Genomic DNA, 18711 nt, shown 5'->3' with positions numbered 1-18711 from the left:
GGGAGAGAAGGACTCTCTTGGGCCTTCAGAAGTGGATCATGGCTGCGAGGCGCAGGAGAGTGGGGCCAGTGGTGTAGCAATGCTGCCATGGGCCCTGGTGCAACCAAGGTACATTTTTCCTCCCCACTACCCTCTGGTCACTGACTGGACAGTAAAATACGGCCATAATTTGAGTGCATTGTACCCATAACCTCACAAGACCATTGTCCCATTGCACTTCTCATACTATTGATAGCTATGCCTTTCAGAGGAGGCTCTTGTCCTGAGCATGAAATCCAGGAATCTGTACTACAAAGCTCAGGGCTGCAGACTCCCACCCTTGAGCCTCTAGGCACAGGTCCATGGCTGTGATACCTAGGGGAGTGTGGGCCTAGAGTGAGATTCACATCTCTGGATCATGGCTGTGCGGTGCATGGAAGAAGGAACCAATGGCATAGTAATGTTGCCATGGGCCCTGATTCAATAAAATGATGCCAGATAGTAAAACACAGCTGTAATTTGGGTGCAGTGGGTCCCTAACATCCTTGAGCCCTGGTGTCACTGCTCCTGCTGCACCATTGTTAACTACACCCCCTGAGAGAGGACTCATGTACACAACTCTACGCTGCCCTCAATGTAACATCAAGCAACCGATAGCTAATGAAAAGGTTAAGACAAACTTGATAATAACAGCCAAGCCCACAGACTTCTCCGCAGCACTAATCAATGCACGCTCCCTCGTAAAGCATAGGCAGGAAGTATCCGACCTCATCCTGGATAACAACCTAGACTGTCTCTTTTTAACAGAGACATGGACGGATGAGGCATCCGACCCAGATATGGTAGTCGCCACCCCCCCAGCTTATAAAGCCTACCGCTTAGATATTGTAGTGAAACGTGGAGGGGGTCTAGCCATCATAGTACGCGACCATGTAAGTGTGAGAATAGCACAGATCCCATCCACCTCCTGTGAAGCTCTCCAATTTGATCTTAAAATCACTCCGTCATTTCATTTCAAAGGAATACTTTTATACCGACCCCCAGGTGCACGTACAAACTTCCTAGACAATCTAGGCTCAATACTAGAAATTCTGGCTATGGAAGACTCATGTACAGTTATGGGTGACATGAACTTCCATCTTGAGACTCTCTCAGACAAGGACACCCGCACATTGATATCAGATATGGACACCTTAAATCTCCGGCAACTTGTCACCATCCCCACCCACAAGGCCGGCCATATCCTAGACGGCATCTTTTCTAATTTGGAAGGCATAAAAATAACAGCCGTGGACCGATCACTATGCCATTCTAATAAAAATCCCAGTCAAAGCGAACAGAACCAGACTAGAGCCCGTACTAAAACCAGAAGCTTTTAAGGTATGGAATGACATTGTTCCGACAGAGCTTACCGCTCTACTAGATAGAACTCGACCCTGTTTGTCCACTGAACCTAATATTGCTACACGTCAATTCTACGAGTGGCTGGGCACCGCCGCTGACTCATTAGCCCCGACCAAAAAGCCTTCAAGGAACAGAATAACACCATCGGCCCCGTGGTTCACAGAGGAACTGCGCAAAAAGAAACAACATTGTAGAAACAAGGAAAGGCACTGGCGCAGATCCTACAGTGCAGACAGTAAGGCCAGCTACAAGGCAGCACTCGGGCAATATAAAGCCCTCATTGTCGAAACCAAGAAAAAGTTTTTTACAGAACAGATCGACAATGCAAAAAACTCCAATAAAAAACTGTATGAGATCACCAAGATCCTATCGGGAAATACGCCGGACTTAGCTCCACCAATATCACAAGTCTTCTGTGATTCATTGGCCAATTTCTTTTTCACTAAAGTGAACGATATATTCCAAGCATTCTCCACCAACACAGCACTCAACTCACCCCAGCTGGATAGCAGGACCCAAGACACCGAACTGCTTCAGTTCTCAGACCTTGGAGAAACACAAATTAAGGACATCATTGCCTCCATTAAATCAGGATCAGCAGCAGACCCATGTTCCATCAAGGTCATCCGTCAGGTCCTGGACTGTCTCTCCCCTGATATAGCCACAATTTGTAATGCCATGTTCAGAACGGGTATATACCCGGACACACTGAAGAACACTCTGGTCAAACCACTCCTAAAGAAAGCCAACTTGGATAAGGAACAATTAAAAAACTACCGTCCCATAGCTAGCCTACCTTTTTTGGCCAAAGTAGTTGAGAAGGCTATGAACACGCAGCTTTCAGAGTTCATAGAGAAGTACCAATTACTGGACAATACCCAATTTGGCTTCCGCAAGCACCATGGCACGGAGACTACCCTAATTAAAGCAACAGAGGATATAAGAGTAATTCGAGGCCAGGGAGGAACAGCGATCCTGGTACTACTCGATTTGTCTGTGGCCAAGATCTTGATCAACCGTGTCGGAAAGATGGGCATTCGCCACATGGCAAAAAACTTGCTCTCCTTCTTCTTGGCTGGTAGAACGCAGGTAGTCACATTGGGCAATTTCCAATCAGACAAGCTATCACTACCGTGTGGGGTACCCCAAGGCTCATCCCTAAGTCCGACACTATTCAATATCTATGTGTCGGACCTGGCTTCTGTCATCAAAGCCCATGGGATGAGCCTTACCTCATACGCCGATGACACGCAGCTTGTGCTGGCCATTAACGGGGATGGAGAAAAGGTAGCACAAAATTTTCAAGAGGGCATGCGGGCGATTGGAGAGTGGATGGCCTCCAATTGCCTAAAACTAAACTCCGAAAAAACGGAGGTGGTCATTTTCGGATGCCTTTCTCCTAGCTGGTCAACTACCTGGTGGCCTGCCACGTTCGGATCCCCCCTAAACCAGTTCTCAGCGTCAGAAATCTTGGTGTGATTTTTGATGAAGACCTGAACTTTATGGCCCACGCAAATAAAATAGCAGCCTGCGCCCACCACAAACTCAGGCTGATTAAGAAAATCATGCCGTTTCTACCAACTGCAGCAGGTAAAACACTGGTAAGCTCTCTAGTGTTGGCCTCCCTAGATTACTGCAATGGCCAATTTATTAACACTCAAGTCAGAGTGACAAACAAAATGCAGACGATTCAGAACGCTGCAGCCCGTCTCCTGTCCGGAACACCGAAGTTCATGTCATTCTCTGAGACCATAAGAAACCTCCACTGGCTCAAGATCCGGAACAGGATTAAATTCAAAACACTCTGTATAGTATACAAGGCACTACATAACCAAGGTCCGCTTTTTCTTAAATCTCACCTTAGGTTCCACTCAGCCACAAGATTGCTCCGTTCCAACAATCAAAAACTTCTGCTGATACCACGTACCAAAACAGTCACTTGGGGTGACAGACGCTTCTTGGTGGCTGCTCCCAGACTGTGGAACTCTCTGCCAGTTGCCATCAGAGAAAGCCCTTCCTTGATGCAATTTCGTAGAAAAATAAAGACCTAGCTGTTTGGTCAAGAATAGCAGCCGGTTTAGTCTCTGGGAACTTACATACAGTATCTAGCGCCGAGACGCCTACGGGCATTTGTTCAAGCTGTATAAATTGCAAAAATAAATAAATAAATAAATAAATAGCCATGTTCCAGTGCTGCTAAGCTTATAGGTGGATGCCTCCTTCCCTGAGTGTCCAAACATCGCTGTGAGGCTCGGGGGGAGGGTCTCTCGCAGTCCTCACAGCCCTGGAACATCGCTGTCAGGCTCATGAAAGAGATCGTAGTAGCACAGCAATGGTGCCATGGTGCACAGTAAAAGCATCCCCTCAGCCTTGTCCATTGGCTGCAAGGTACAGTAGAGCCATAATATGAGAACATTGGGCTCTTAATACCCCTGAGCCTGGTGCTGCTGCACCTGCTGCACTACCAATTGCTATGCCCCTGTCAGAGACCCATGCACAGGGCCAGGATACATCACTGTGAGACAAATGTAATTGGGCCCAGGGGTGGGGCCTCACACAAGTCGCCCCCTCTCCTGGGTCTCTCAGTAATGGTGTAGCATTGAGAGGTTTCAGAGAAACCCACAGGCCTAACAGCACTGAATCATGGCTGTGAGGCCCAGGGGAGAGGGGCCCTCTGCAAGACCCTCGAGTGCTACACAATGGCTACAAGGCGTAGGGTAGGGCCCTCCAACACTTTAGGCCTCACAACCATGGGCTAGTGATACGGGACCTAGGAGAGGGAACCTAGAATAGGAGAGCCCTCTTCCATGGGCCTTGCAGCAATGGGATAGCACTGCAAGCCAAGGGAAAGGGTGTTCCTTTCTTGTCTAGACCACCCCACCATGACCTAGAGCTGCAAGGCCCAGGGGAGGGTGATCCCCTTCCATTGGCATTCAGCTATGGTCTGGGGCTGCAAGGCCCATGGGAGGTGGCCTTCTTCTCTGGGCACCACTTCCATGGTCTGGTGCTGCAAGGCCCAGAAGAGGAGAGTCCACTTCCCTAGGCCTCGCAGTCTTAGTCTCCAGCCATTGATGTGAAGACCAAGTAAGGTGGTCATAGTTTTCATTATCACCTCATAGGACAATGTATGCCTTTGGAGACACACTGCATACCTGGAAATACCTTGCGGGTGCAGAGGCATCAGAAGATGGGGAACAGGGGAACAATGAGCAGCATTGTGGATTTTTTTAGTTTTATTCTAAAACCTTCCCTCTCAAGGGGGTCATGTTAAAAGATAACTCAGCTGGAGGTTGAGTTTATCAATCATGATTACTCTTCATACTATATTTGAGTTCTAATCCCTTTACCACCTTCTGGAGTAAGCCCTGACTGCTCGTTATTTAAAATTTTGAGCAACAAATTTAAACAATATACTCTGGTATCCAAATGGAATGAAATAGTCTTAAGCCTTGAAACACCATTGGTAAATATCAGTATCTAGAATGCATAAAGTCCAGTAAGTAGCCTCTGACACAGAACCTTGTCCAGTGGGAATGCTTTAGCCATCGATATTAAATATCTGCTCTCAGCTTTATGATAGAAATAAACACTGTGCTCCAAAGCTGGTCACGGCCCATTGCAAAGTGACAATTCCCTGGGAGGGGCAACCCCTGTGCCTTGCCATCAGAATCACTGACACCCCAGTTGTGGACTGGTAGACTAGTTGGAAATGAGGCACCAGGAGGAGTGTTTTTTAATCCCAGCCTCCAATTGTGTGCTCTTGGACAATAACTGTTCTGAACCCGTTTTGGGTAGATTGGAAGTATTGTGAGTCAATGTAAAAACTACTAGTCGGGGTGATTTAATAAATGGACTAGATATTACCTTGGAGAAGAGAGGTGCCCAGAAACATGGTTTAGTCACTTAAATTCAGTAGAGTGGTAAATATGTAGCCTTTGCCCCAAGAAGGACTGCACTCCAGTCCTGGGTCTACTAATTTAACCATCTGTTTGAAACTGAGCAAATATGTTATGTTATGTTAGTGATATTTATAGAGCACACTGCTGGCCAAGGGCTTCCTGGCACTATGTAAGATGTCCTCCTAAGGCCTGATCACGGGGTTACTTCCAACTCTAAGAGTTAAATAGCCAAGTTTTCAGGGCCTTCCTAAAGGCAAGCAGCTCTGTGATGCCTCTGATAGAAAGAGGAAGGGAATTCCACGGTTTGGCGGCGCCTACAAAAAAACTCCTACCTCCCCAGTTGGCTTTTTTGGCCCGAGGAATGCAAATGAGCTTTGCAGTTTCCTTAAAAGACCTTCCTGCAAGTTGACATATAGGCCATTACAATAGTCCAGCCTGGACATTGCTAAGGCCGTAACCACTGTTTTCTGACATTCAGTGGGCAGATAGGGCAGTATTTTCTTACATGATTTTAGAATATAGGAGGTGGTCGAAACAACAGAATTTACTTGATCCTTATGGGAGAGCTTATTATCGATTAGGAACCCTAGGTTTTTTACTTTCCTAACTGGTGTTGGCAGAGGGCCCAGGGAATCTGGCCACCATGCTGGGGTCCAGAATTGGGGGTTGTTTCCGAACAGTATCACCTCGGTTTTGGCAGAATTGAGCTTTAAACAGTCCTGGGCCATCCAGCCACCCACTTCTGTCATACAGTCGTGAAACCGACCTTGTGGCACCTGAGTTTCATTAGGACGCATCAACACCACAATCTGGGTTTCATCGGCGTATGAGGTCAGCTTGAACTCAAAGGGTCTAATAAGGGGAGCAAGCTGAGAGACATAAACATTGAAGATCGTGGGGCTCAGAGATGACCCCTGTGGAACCCCACAGTGGAGGGAGAATGACTTTGCAGCAAAGTTGCCAAGTGTGACTGTCTGTACTCTGTCTGCTAGGAATGATTTGATCAGTTTCCAAGCCCTGCCTGTAACCCTGATCTCATGCAGCTGGTCCATCAATAGATTGTGATGGACCGTATCAAACGCAGCAGAGAGGTCCAACATGATCAGAGCCCCATTCCCTCCTTGATCTAGAGTGGCCCTTATTTCTTCGGTGGATTTAATAAGGGCCGACTCAGTGCTATGGCTCCCTCTAAAACCGTACTGCGTGGGATCCAGTAAATGTCCATCCTCTAGGAAGCAACTGAGTTGGGTGTTCATTATCTTTTCAGTGATTTTTGCCGGGAGCGGCAATCTAGAGATAGGCCTAAAATTATTTGAGTTCATAGGATCCAACTTGGTTTTTTTTAGTAGGGAAAGAATCAACGGTGATTTCCAGGCTTTTGGAAAATAACCCTCCAGTAAGACCTTATTGATGATTACTGTCAAAGTAGGTATGATTGGTTCGGATACCAACTTTATTATGGAGGGAGGACAGGGGTCCATTGGAGATCCAGATTTAATTTTTAACAGGACAGTGTGGACCTCTGCTGCTGTAGACGGTGCAAAGTTGCATAGTTGCGGCTTGCTATAACCCACTTCTTCCCCATTGCTCTTTTTTATTTGAGAGGTGGTGTTTTTATCTCCTGTGAATGTGACCTAGATATCCTCTACTTTCTTAAAAAAGCAGCTGGCTATTTCATCGCATAGCTCTTGACTAGCTATGACGGGATTTGAGGGGGGTGGCCTAGGGCTGTGACTGTTTTAAATAGTTCTTTAGTAGAGTTCTCTGTCGACCGTATTTTCATCACAAAAAACTCTTGTTTTGTTTTGTGCAATAGTTTCTTATAGTCCGCCAGACAGAGTTTATATTTGGTTTTTTCCTCCTCATTATACTCCCTCCTCCATACCCTTTCTTTTTTTTTTTTTTTTTTTTTAACCTTTATTGTTAATTCAAGGAAATACAAGCACGGGCCTACAACCATCCCGGCCGGCCGCTAGTAAGTCGTAAGGTTAGCGAAGCAGTATAGAAAGACACAGCAGCCCGAAAATCGGGGTATGACAAGAGTCCAGGACATAACTTGTATTCAAGCACACTGCATATGATTCAGGATTCCAGTAGGTTCATTTTACAATAAAGAAAGAAAATTCAGAATCAATGCCATATGGTCATACATGTTCCTACAATAGCAAGCATGAAGCGGGAATCCGCAAAGAGTGCGAATACAGTTGAAGAAATGGGGGTAAGGCACACGAGTCAGGATAAATGCAAAAAACACATACACTTCGTGGCGAACTGCACCCCACCCCTCAAAACGAGACAGACTGTAGGAAACATGAAAGACAGCGACACCAAAAAGAAAAAGGACAAAGGGCTATAGAGACAAAGAAGGAACAAATCAACAAACCCCCACCACCCGACCCCCCACCCTGCACCCCTGCAGAAGGCTACGGCCTACCCCCCCCAGCAGCGTGCCTATCGCCCTAAATTAGAGACTCGAAATATAGAAGAAGAGAAAAAGAAAAAGAAGAAAAAATGTGGAGAAGGGCTGTCGATCTAGCTACCCAACCCCCCTCACCCACCGCGCACAGTAGACATCCGAAAAGCAGGATCAGAACAGCCACAGTACACAATAATCATCAATAGCGCAATCAAGAACATCCCCTCTGAGTGTCCCCCTAAGCACCGTCAGCCAACAATGAGTCCCACTATGACCTAGACGATCTCACCCCTGGCCTTTTCTATCAATAGTACCAACATACGTCCATTTATCAATCGGCACAGTGAGCAGTGTGGAGGGTCCAACCGAACCGGGCGGACCGGGCAGCGTCATCACTCTATGGGACTGTAGCCCCCAAAACCCAGCCGAATAGGCATGGCGGAAATCCGACCGTGTCAGTAGCGACACCGGAAACAACCTCCAGTCCGCGCACCATCGCACCAGCCAGGAAGAGAGAGTCACACAATTCGGTAAGCGTTGAAACGCCGCCGGGGCAGTCCAAACCATAGATCGACGTTGATTCTTCAGCCGCCAAACAGATAAGGGCCCCGACGAGTCACTCACACATACAGCAGATCTATCCAAAGCGGTATCATGAACCAGGTCTATTGGCTTCTCCACAAACGTAGGCGTAGCTGGAGCATTCATCACTGACGCAGAAACGGGCACAGTGGCACTTCCGTGAGATCGAACCACGCCGATGTGGAGCGGTGGGACAACAATGGCGGCCATCCTTCTTCCCAGATCCCGGGCGTCTCGGATCAGGGTCATTTGCAGAGTTGTTAACACAGCCAGTATATCTCTGGACGTGGGCTCTTTCTTGTGGTGCCAGGCCCCAGGACTCTCACACACAGCGGCTTCTCTACCCGGATGGGGTGCGCACGTAAGAGGGTGCCATCTGCCATCTTAGCTGATCCGGCCATGTCCTTCTCCACCTCACCTCGGGACCGGGCCCCACACCAGGGAGGAACAGGATTCACCACGGGGATCCCGAAAGTCAAGGCAGGTTTCTCATCGGAGGGTCACCAAAGGGCTAAACAAAATCTCCGCCGCTCCCTGGGAGCTGCCCGCCGACTCCGGGAAAGGCGGTAGCACGTCCGGACAAAACACTGGGATGGGGGGCCAAGTGTCGTGCACACCCCTCGACCCTGCTGTATCGCACTGCCCACAAGGCTCTCCGCCAAATGAACTGGGTCGGCACTGTCCCCATCGGCCAGCAAGTCTTCGGTTCCCACCGGCCGACTCCTCACCATCACCAGAGGCCGCTGTTGTCGCAGTCGCGGCCGGCCACTCTCCTCACTCGAGACCCCGGTCCCAGCTACGTGAAGGCCGCAAAACAGTCGGGGACATTACAACAGGTCTGCCGCACGTGGAAGCCTCGGGAGCAAACGGTAAGTGAAAGTCGTACTTCGCCTACTTAAATATGCCGTTGCGGCTCAGGATGATTGCCAGGATGTATGCGCGGGGTGAGAAGGCTCACGGAGCCGAGCGTTTACGCAGCCATCTCGGTCGCCATCTTGGCTCCTCCCCCTCCATACCCTTTCTTGATGTTTACACAGAAGTTTGCTTTCTCTAAGATTCTGGGAGTACCAAGGCACCCTTGGACGTTCCCTCTTGTTGTGGACAGTTTTTATCGGGGCTAATTTGTTTGTCGCTGCTTCCAACCAGGTAGTGTAAGCCAAAGTGGCCCCATCTAAGTCTCCTGGTAGCAGAGGGGCGGTATAGACCAGTTGATTTTGTAGTTCACCGGCCTTTATTCGACCCCATGCTCTAATGGTTGTTTGTTTCGATCCTGGTTTCAGGGTGTCTTGAGCTGCTGATGTCACCTCAAAAAACACTATCCTGTGATCTGACCAGACAACTGGGAGCGTATTTAAGAACCTCAGATGGCTGTTGTTGGAAAAAATGCCATCGAGTGTGTGCCCAGCTGTATGTGTGGCATCAGTGACCAATTGACCTAGATCTAATGAATTCATTAGGTCTGTCAAGCTGGATGTGCCTCCATCCTCACCCCTTTCTAGGTGAAAATTAAAGTTTCCCAATATGGTGTATGAGCTGGTAATTGTCCCTTTTCCAAGCTAGTTTCCTGCTTGTGTTATAAACCGGCTCCTGGGTCCCGGTGGTCTGTAGATCAGTGTACCTTTAAATGTGGAGTGGTGAGACAACAAAAAGCTGAAGTCTAATGCCTCGCATTCCAGATTGGGAGATGCACTAAAATTTGCCTTCTGAGTTTGTAGGTATATCACAGCTAGACCGCCACCCTTTTTTTCCAGCCTATTTAATGTGTGGCATGTATACCCCGGGGGAGTAGCTTTTATCATTTATGGTTCTCCCTGTGCCTTGTCCACTGTTTTGGTAATATGGAAGCACTTAGACATCAAGAGTGTATTCCTGGACAGGTCCTTAGCATGGGTAGAGGAGGGGAGAAGATGTGACATTATGTCAGAGCTGCCGACTTTAGAACTCACAAATCATTTAGGGCCTGATTTAGATATTGGCAGATTTGGTCCTCCCATTTCTTTTCCGTCTGATTCACTGTATGCATAGTAAGCGGTCTGCCGCTTTGTTTAGATGCTGGTGGGTCGATGGACGAAAGACCTTTTGAGCGCAGCCATCTTTGTCAGATTTTTTCACCTGCATTGATGGTTCTATTGACAAAAGCGGCGGTTGCAGGGAGTACAGTCAGTTTGTCAGCTGGGCCAATCATGATGTACCTTCCTGCCAACATGACGGTGGTACGGAAAACTCCACACCTGACTTGGCGGATTGGAACGGATATGAGCCCGAAACATACCTTCTTCCTGTTTCATACTTCCTTTTCCGTCACGAAGCCGATTGTCCAAGTCCAGCCTTTGCTGCTACTACTTAACCACGAAGCAAATCAACCCCATTGTCGCCCGAATCGAAGGTAAGCTTCTACTTTAGCTTCTTACCTTTTGACTTGTCTGTTTCCATTTGATCTGGACTAGTACATGTTGCAATCTCTCTTACAAGCAATAACATATCAAAGTGAAAGCCTGTGTGTGTAATTTTGTCATTTAAGAAATGTGAAGAAACACACCTATATAATTGTACTGTAATTTAAGATTTGGTGCAAGGCACAAGCCTGGGCTGGTTGGAAGGCTGAAGTCAGTGAGGAGTCTGGTCCTGCAAATGATCTCTGCAGGCCAGAAATAGAACTATGAATGGTTTCCCGGTATGCTACCATTTGTTGCATTTAGCAACTAAGGCCCTTAATGCCATTCAGGAGCGCAGCCTGGTCTACAGAGATGCAGCGTTAGGGGCCAGTAGCCTCCTCTATCAGTGCAGCCAAGGTGGCAGGGGGTGAGGTGCCTGTGGAGAAGGAGACCTCAGCCCTTTTGGGGGGGGGGGTGGTTTGGCCAGCTGGGGTGACCAAGAGGGAAGGTGGAGATGAATTTCTGGGTGGCGGACAGGGATGCAGGTGGTGCAGTTCCTGTGGGGTCTCCTACAACTAGGGTCTGGAGACATTTGTGCAGGCCTCTGAAGATGTTGATGAGTTGGAGGTCTCTGTTCCAGTACCCTCATCCTCCGTGCCACAGTGTTAATCGATGTCCATGGTCTCACCACCCGAAACACAGTGCCCAGCTGCTTCCCAGCCTTTGTTGCCACTGTCCCCTTCAACTGCTCTAGAAGATGCTGAAAAGACATATGCAATAGTTCTTATTATATATGTGTAAATAGAACTGATTATTAACTTTTTTCTCAATAAATGCTCCAAATTTTCAGATTTCACCTACTTCAAAGCTTTTAAACTTTGGTTCATTTTTATCATTATATCATGCATGTAGGGAATATCTTCAGAAACCATTTGGTCACGTTTTTACACATTCCCGTTATTGCTCCTATATCATTTATAAATGTGTCTCTTAACTATTTTAAATTCACTCCAGGAACTGTTTAACACTTCTGAATGGTTCTAATGTGTTGTTTAAGAATAGTGCACTTATGTCACAAAAATCATATAAAGGAAAATGACCTTTGTACACTGTGTATACAAGGCAAGAAAAAGCTAAACATATGTATTAAGAAACTTTCAAATATAATTAAATGTGTGTTAACAATTACTGCAATGTGGTACCAATATTTGTAGAATCTGAAAGCCTGTTACCTTTGTTTAGGCATTTCATAATGGTAACATGTTCTTCAAATAACGTAAATATTTTTGAAACGTTGAAAATATCAAATGAAATCAGGACTGAAGTTGCTTTTAATGTATCACATCCTATGTATTCATTTAAGTTGTTGAAGAAATTGAGAAAACGTTTTTTGGGATTTGCAAATGACTTCTATGGCATAAATAAATACATGGGCTTGATACATTTCTAATCCACTTTAGTACAGAGAAAAATATATTTTTACACGTGACTAATATCTTAAGCTATTTCCAGTTTATTTTCCCATTGTGAAAATATTTTAAAAATATAATGGCTTTCACTTTCGGCAAAAATTAGTACAACATCACAGAAAATATTTCATACACTGATTCATATACAATTTTTGATTAAAAAATTAAAATGCGAATTACAACATGCAACAGATCAAAGCTTGATGCATTCCTACAATTTCATCATGAGTCATGACTTGTGTCTGATTTTCAGTTTGCAAGATGGGATACTCCTACATATATGTGACAGAACATTCTGTCTGCAAAAGTCCCTTAAGTATCCTATTTTTGTTCATCATTGATTTATCATTTGGACATAACACAGGACATTTAAAAATGTTTTTGGATATGTGCTACTCTGTCACCAATCTGTATACATTCCTGTCTGTGTTTTCAAAAAATGTATGCCAATCAAATACTTTTTTTTAAACAGACATGCTTACATGTACATTTGTGAAGGAGTAAGACATCATGCACATCTATCACTTTTAACATAAATTAAATAGTCTTTTTGATTTAAAGCATATTTGTGAGACTTTTTTTATGAGAAATGTAGCCATTTAATCTAATGTTTCTAGTCATTTTGGCTCCCATGCTCACTATTGTTTTTATAACAACAACTCGCCAATGTGACATTTGGCACATCCATTGTATCATATGTGCATTTAATGCTATGTCTCCTGTAATAGGGCTAACATTACATCCTTCACTATTGTGAAGTAGCATCATACCAGACACAATTATAACTTGTTGTCTGTTTGGGACAACTGTCCCTTAAAAAACACCTAACAAACTCATGTATAGTTATGGTTTAGGCAGGCATGTGTCTACTCAAAACAGTCCTTTGGTACTGAACAGAAAAAGTGGCATCATCTTCCACAAATTCATATAAAAAAAACATGCATGTTGTGCTTTACATACACCTTCAAAAACTCTTCTTTGTGCATTGGAATGTGTCAACTTTTATGTTGATGCCATAATATGTTAGTGTGACACAAAATAGTTATGTAACATGAAACACTCCAAAAAGAAATTACCCCCTTAATGCTGTTGTTGGGCTCTAAACTGCCCATCAAGCTGAGGATAGGCCATCACAATTATGCAGGTCATTACAGGGGTCATGGTGCAGTGCACACGCTTCTCATGGTGGGAGGACTGTCTGAGCTGGACATCAGCTGATCTTTTGGGTCCAGCGTTGTAGGTCCTTCCACTTCTTCCTGAAATGGATGTTGTGCTGCTTGTAGACCCCCTGGGTTCTTCCCTGCGTGGTGATGGCCTTCCAGATGGAAGACAGAGAAAGAAGGAAAAAAATAGTTTTGTGACTTTTTTGTGTTTGTATTGATGTAACACAATTTTGAGAAATCAATTACAAGCATTAGTAAAAAGTTCTGACTGCATTAAAAAAAACTTTTTAAGCAATTAAACAAAATTGTAGTAACCTGTTGAGTACCCTTATCCATTGTCATATCCTTATCTTACTAATCCAGGCCACTGACATCATCTAGACCAGGGGTCGACAGCATTTTCTGTAGTAAGAGCTACTTCTGATCACATAAAATCTTCATGAACAACTTGTGCTTTGTTAACAACCACCCGACGCCAAGCTTCATTTATTTATGGTTAATGTCCATAGAGCCAGATACTATGGTTTGAACAATATACTATGAATAAGGGCACTATGAAAGGGCTGCCATGTGTGTCAGTGAGAGCCCTGTCTTTGGGGGATGTATGAACATGTTTGCATATGAATGGGACACATTTGTACGGGTGACTGAGAACCTGTGCCATATGTACTTGAAGCACAGGATATACCTTTCACCATATGTGGCCCAGTTAAAGGAATGAAGGCAACTGGGGGTTGGGCCCACTGGGAAAGAGGGTAGGTCGGGCCACTGTTAAATGCAACAAATTGTTTGTTTTTTTACCTATGCCTCTATTACGAATATCACAATGAATGCTAGAATTGGGTAAACCAAAATTTATTAGTTTATCCAGACATTTAAGTCTTTTACGTTCATTCACTTTTTAGTTTTTCAATTATTTTAGTATAGGCAAAACAAAGAACATCGTCAACTTCATGTATTACCATATACTTCCGCACTGCAAAATTATACAAAAACAAATCATAAACTTTTACAATGATGAAAACATTACTACACAAATAACAATTACATATATATACAATTACAGTATCAAAGTGCTCTTAATTACAGTGGAACATGGAACTGTTACTCAATGATACAGTCTCAATCCTGAGTATTAAACCATCTCTTGAACAGAAAAAATGTAAAGAGTATTTCAACCCAATACAATGTGCATCTACTTCTATGCAAATCAGAAAAGTTCTGCATTAATCACTGCCAATGAATGTCAAAGAGTAAAAAATGCCGACGCGTTTCGAGTCCCGTAGGTGAGTCAAGAGACTCTCATCAGGGCTGTCAGAGTCTGGTCCATGGAAACTATTTGTGAAATACAAAAAAACAAGATAAACTGTATCTATCTAGTCCTCCATCCATTATTTATTTACAAAAGAATTTCTCCAATGAACAGAGTGCAGCGTACCTGGTGATTTCGAGTTCCAGGGCTGCACTTAACATGAACTGTGGTCTAGGCCGTGGGTACTCACTGCAACAAAGTGGTATTGTTTAGTGAAAGTCTCTGCTAATAAGGAAAACTAAAACAAAGGCCAGAATGGCAGTATTTTACCTTGCGTGTTTTGACACAGGCGGCGCGTCTATTTTCCAACCACCGGTAAAAGATTATTCCTCAAGCGGATCACATATTCTGCAATAATGTAAATATCCGTTGTCAAGCTCGCACGTAGTGTGTTTGAATTGTATCATTATGAACAATTACGAGACTGACTTACTTGGCATCCACCCAGGAGCGGTTCACTTCCGCTATTGATTATCGAGTGAACACGATTTCTGTGGAAATAAACAAGCAATACAAACGCGTGTTAGCCTGACCGCGTTGTAGCGCAGAGCGCACCAGTTATCTAATTCTTTCCGCCCTAAACGGAAGAGCACTTTGATACTGTAATTGTATATATATGTAATTGTTATTTGTGTAGTAATGTTTTCATCATTGTAAAAGTTTATGATTTGTTTTTGTATAATTTTGCAGTGCGGAAGTATATGGTAATACATGAAGTTGACGATGTTCTTTGTTTTGCCTATACTAAAATAATTGAAAAACTAAAAAGTGAATGAACGTAAAAGACTTAAATGTCTGGATAAACTAATAAATTTTGGTTTACCCAAATCTAGCATTCATTGTGATATTCGTAATAGAGGCATAGGTAAAAAAAAAAACAATTTGTTCCAGTTAAAGGAATAACACAAACATACAATATCATTTTTTTAACCCTTTCGCTGCGGCGGCAATTCTGCCGCAGTGCTAAGGGGGTGGGGCGGCCGCACGTCGCTCCGACGCTTATGACGGAACCGCTCCGTCACGGCCCTCGGGTGGGCTGTGCTTGTGACGGAGCAGTTCCGTCATGTCCCCGCCCGCTCGATGAAACGCGCCGCGCAGGCGCGAAATCAGCGCCGCGCAGGCGCGCCGAGCGGGCCATGACGGAACCGCTCCGTCACCAGCACAGCCCACCCGAGGGGCGTGACGGAACGGTTCCGTCATAAGCGTGGGAGGGTTTAAACTGAAGAACTTTAAAGTGCAGAAAAACAACCTGCCCAAAAATTCATAATGTGAAATATTTTTCTGCACTTTCATTTTCTCTCTTTTCAAACAATGGATGCATTTTCCCATTATACTTATGGCACAGTGTCTACTGGCCACCGGGTGTACGGGCCTGGTTTTTGTCTTTTAAATGGGAGAAAGTTTAAATGAGGAGTTAACTTACTCATTAAGGCAACTATTCATTTTCATTTTGTCCCATTTAAAAGCATTCAGAAACATAATTTTGTTTACAGATCCAATATTGAGTTGACCAGGACTTTTATTTCAGAGTTACATACCTCAGTGCTCAGTTGTTCACCTCTGTGACCCAGCACCAGGCTGGGACATAAATGTGACTGTGCACTGCACATTAACAGGCCATGCTATCTGCAGCCTGAGCATAATAACGTAATGTAACACAGCTTTCCCTTAACATTTAAAAATTAACTTGAGGCTGTGTGCTACTCTGAAGGTGTCTGTGAGCTACTGTTAGCTCCCAATTCACTGGTTGGAGATATCTGATCTAGGCTGAGTGATTTGTGGGATAATAGATAGAAATAGCTAATATCAATTTTATTTGGTATTTAAAAAAAATAATATATATATATATATATATTCACTGAAAAAACCATAGGTTTCAGGCCTTATATAGTTAGGAATTAGCATTTAAAAAAACCTTTGAAATTCACTGAAAAAACCATAGGTTTCAGGAGTTATATAGTTAGGAATTAGCTCCATCCTCCATCCAAATATTTATTTATATATCCACTCATTCTTCAATGCAAATTGCTATATATATAATGCATATTTAAATAACGAAGCAAACCACATTCACTGGATGATGTCATCAGTGATGTCATTTGAGATGTCATCAATGATGTCACTGACCATGTCATGAATGGTGTAATATGTGACATCATTAGCAGTGGATTGCGGGTGCGCGATATATACTTAGTACAACTAACTATATAGGAGCAATTTCAATGGTTTTGTATGAGTAAAATGTCCAGCTAACTATAACACCACTAAAACTTATAGTTTTTTGAGTGAATTTCAAAGGTTTTGTAAAAGCTAATTCCTAACTGTATAACTCCTGAAACCTATGGTTTTTTCAGTGAATTTCAAAGGTTTTTTAAATGCTAATTCCTAACTATATAAGGCCTGAAACCTATGGTTTTTTCAGTGAATATATATATATATTATATTTTTAAATACCAAATAAAATTGATATTAGCTATTTCTATCTATTATCCCACAAATCACTCAGCCTAGATCATATATCTCCAACCAGTGAATTGGGAGCTAACAGTAGCTCACAGACACCTTCAGAGTAGCACACAGCCTCAAGTTAATTTTTAAATGTTAAGGGAAAGCTGTGTTACATTACATTATTATGCTCAGGCTGCAGATAGCATGGCCTGTTAATGTGCAGTGCACAGTCACATTCATGTCCCAGCCTGGTGCTGGGTCACAGAGGTGAACAACTGAGCACTGAGGTATGTAACTCTGAAATAAAAGTCCTGGTCAACTCAATATTGGATCTGTAAACAAAATTATGTTTCTGAATGCTTTTAAATGGGAGAAAATGAAAATGAATAGTTGCCTTAATGAGTAAGTTAACTCCTCATTTAAACTTTCTCCCATTTAAAAGACAAAAACCAGGCCCGTACACCCGGTGGCCAGTAGACACTGTGCCATAAGTATAATGGGAAAATACATCCATTGTTTGAAAAGAGAGAAAATGAAAGTGCAGAAAAATATTTCACATCATGAATTTTAGGGCAGGTTGTTTTTCTGCACTTTAAAGTTCTTCAGTTTAAACCCTCCCACGCTTATGACGGAACCGTTCCGTCACGCCCCTCGGGTGGGCTGTGCTGGTGACGGAGCGGTTCCGTCATGGCCCGCTCGCTGCGCCTTCGCGGTGCTGATTTCACGCCTGCGCGGCGCGTTTCATCGAGCAGGCGGGGACATGACGGAACTGCTCCGTCACAAGCACAGCCCACCCGAGGGCCGTGACGGAGCGGTTCCGTCATAAGCGTCGGAGCGACGTGCGGCCGCCCCACCCCCTTAGCACTGCGGCAGAATTGCCGCCGCAGCGAAAGGGTTAAAAAAATGATAGTGTATGTTTGTGTTATTCCTTCAACTGGGCCACATATGGTGAAAGGTATATCCTGTGCTTCAAGTACATATGGCACAGGTTCTCAGTCACCCGTACAAATGTGTCCCATTCATATGCAAACATGTTCATACATCCCCCAAAGACAGTGCTCTCACTGACACACATGGCAGCCCTTTCATAGTGCCCTTATTCATAGTATATTGTTCAAACCATAGTATCTGGCTCTATGGACATAAACCGTAAATAAATGAAGCTTGGTGTCGGGTGGTTGTTAACAATGGACAAGTTGTTCATGAAGATTTTATGTGATCAGAAGTAGCTCTGACTACAGAAAATGCTGTTGACCCCTGGTCTAGATGATGTCAGTGGCCTGGATTAGTAAGATAAGGATATGACAATGGATAAGGGTACTCAACAGGTTACTACAATTTTGTTTAATTGCTTAAAAAGTTTTTTTTAATGCAGTCAGAACTTTTTACTAATGCTTGTAATTGATTTCTCAAAATTGTGTTACATCAATACAAACACAAAAAAGTCACAAAACTATTTTTTTCTTTCTTTCTCTGTCTTCCATCTGGAAGGCCATCACCATGAAGGGAAGAACCCAGGGGGTCTACAAGCAGCACTACATCCATTTCAGGAAGAAGTGGAAGGACCTACAACGCTGGACCCAAAAGATCAGCTGATGTCCAGCTCAGACAGTCCTCCCACCATGAGAAGCATGTGCACTGCACCATGACCCCTGTAATGACCT

Source organism: Lissotriton helveticus, chromosome 2_1 (genome assembly GCF_964261635.1).
Source record: "Lissotriton helveticus chromosome 2_1, aLisHel1.1, whole genome shotgun sequence".
Lineage (NCBI taxonomy): Eukaryota > Metazoa > Chordata > Amphibia > Caudata > Salamandridae > Lissotriton > Lissotriton helveticus.
Note: the sequence above shows the minus strand (reverse complement) of the source record.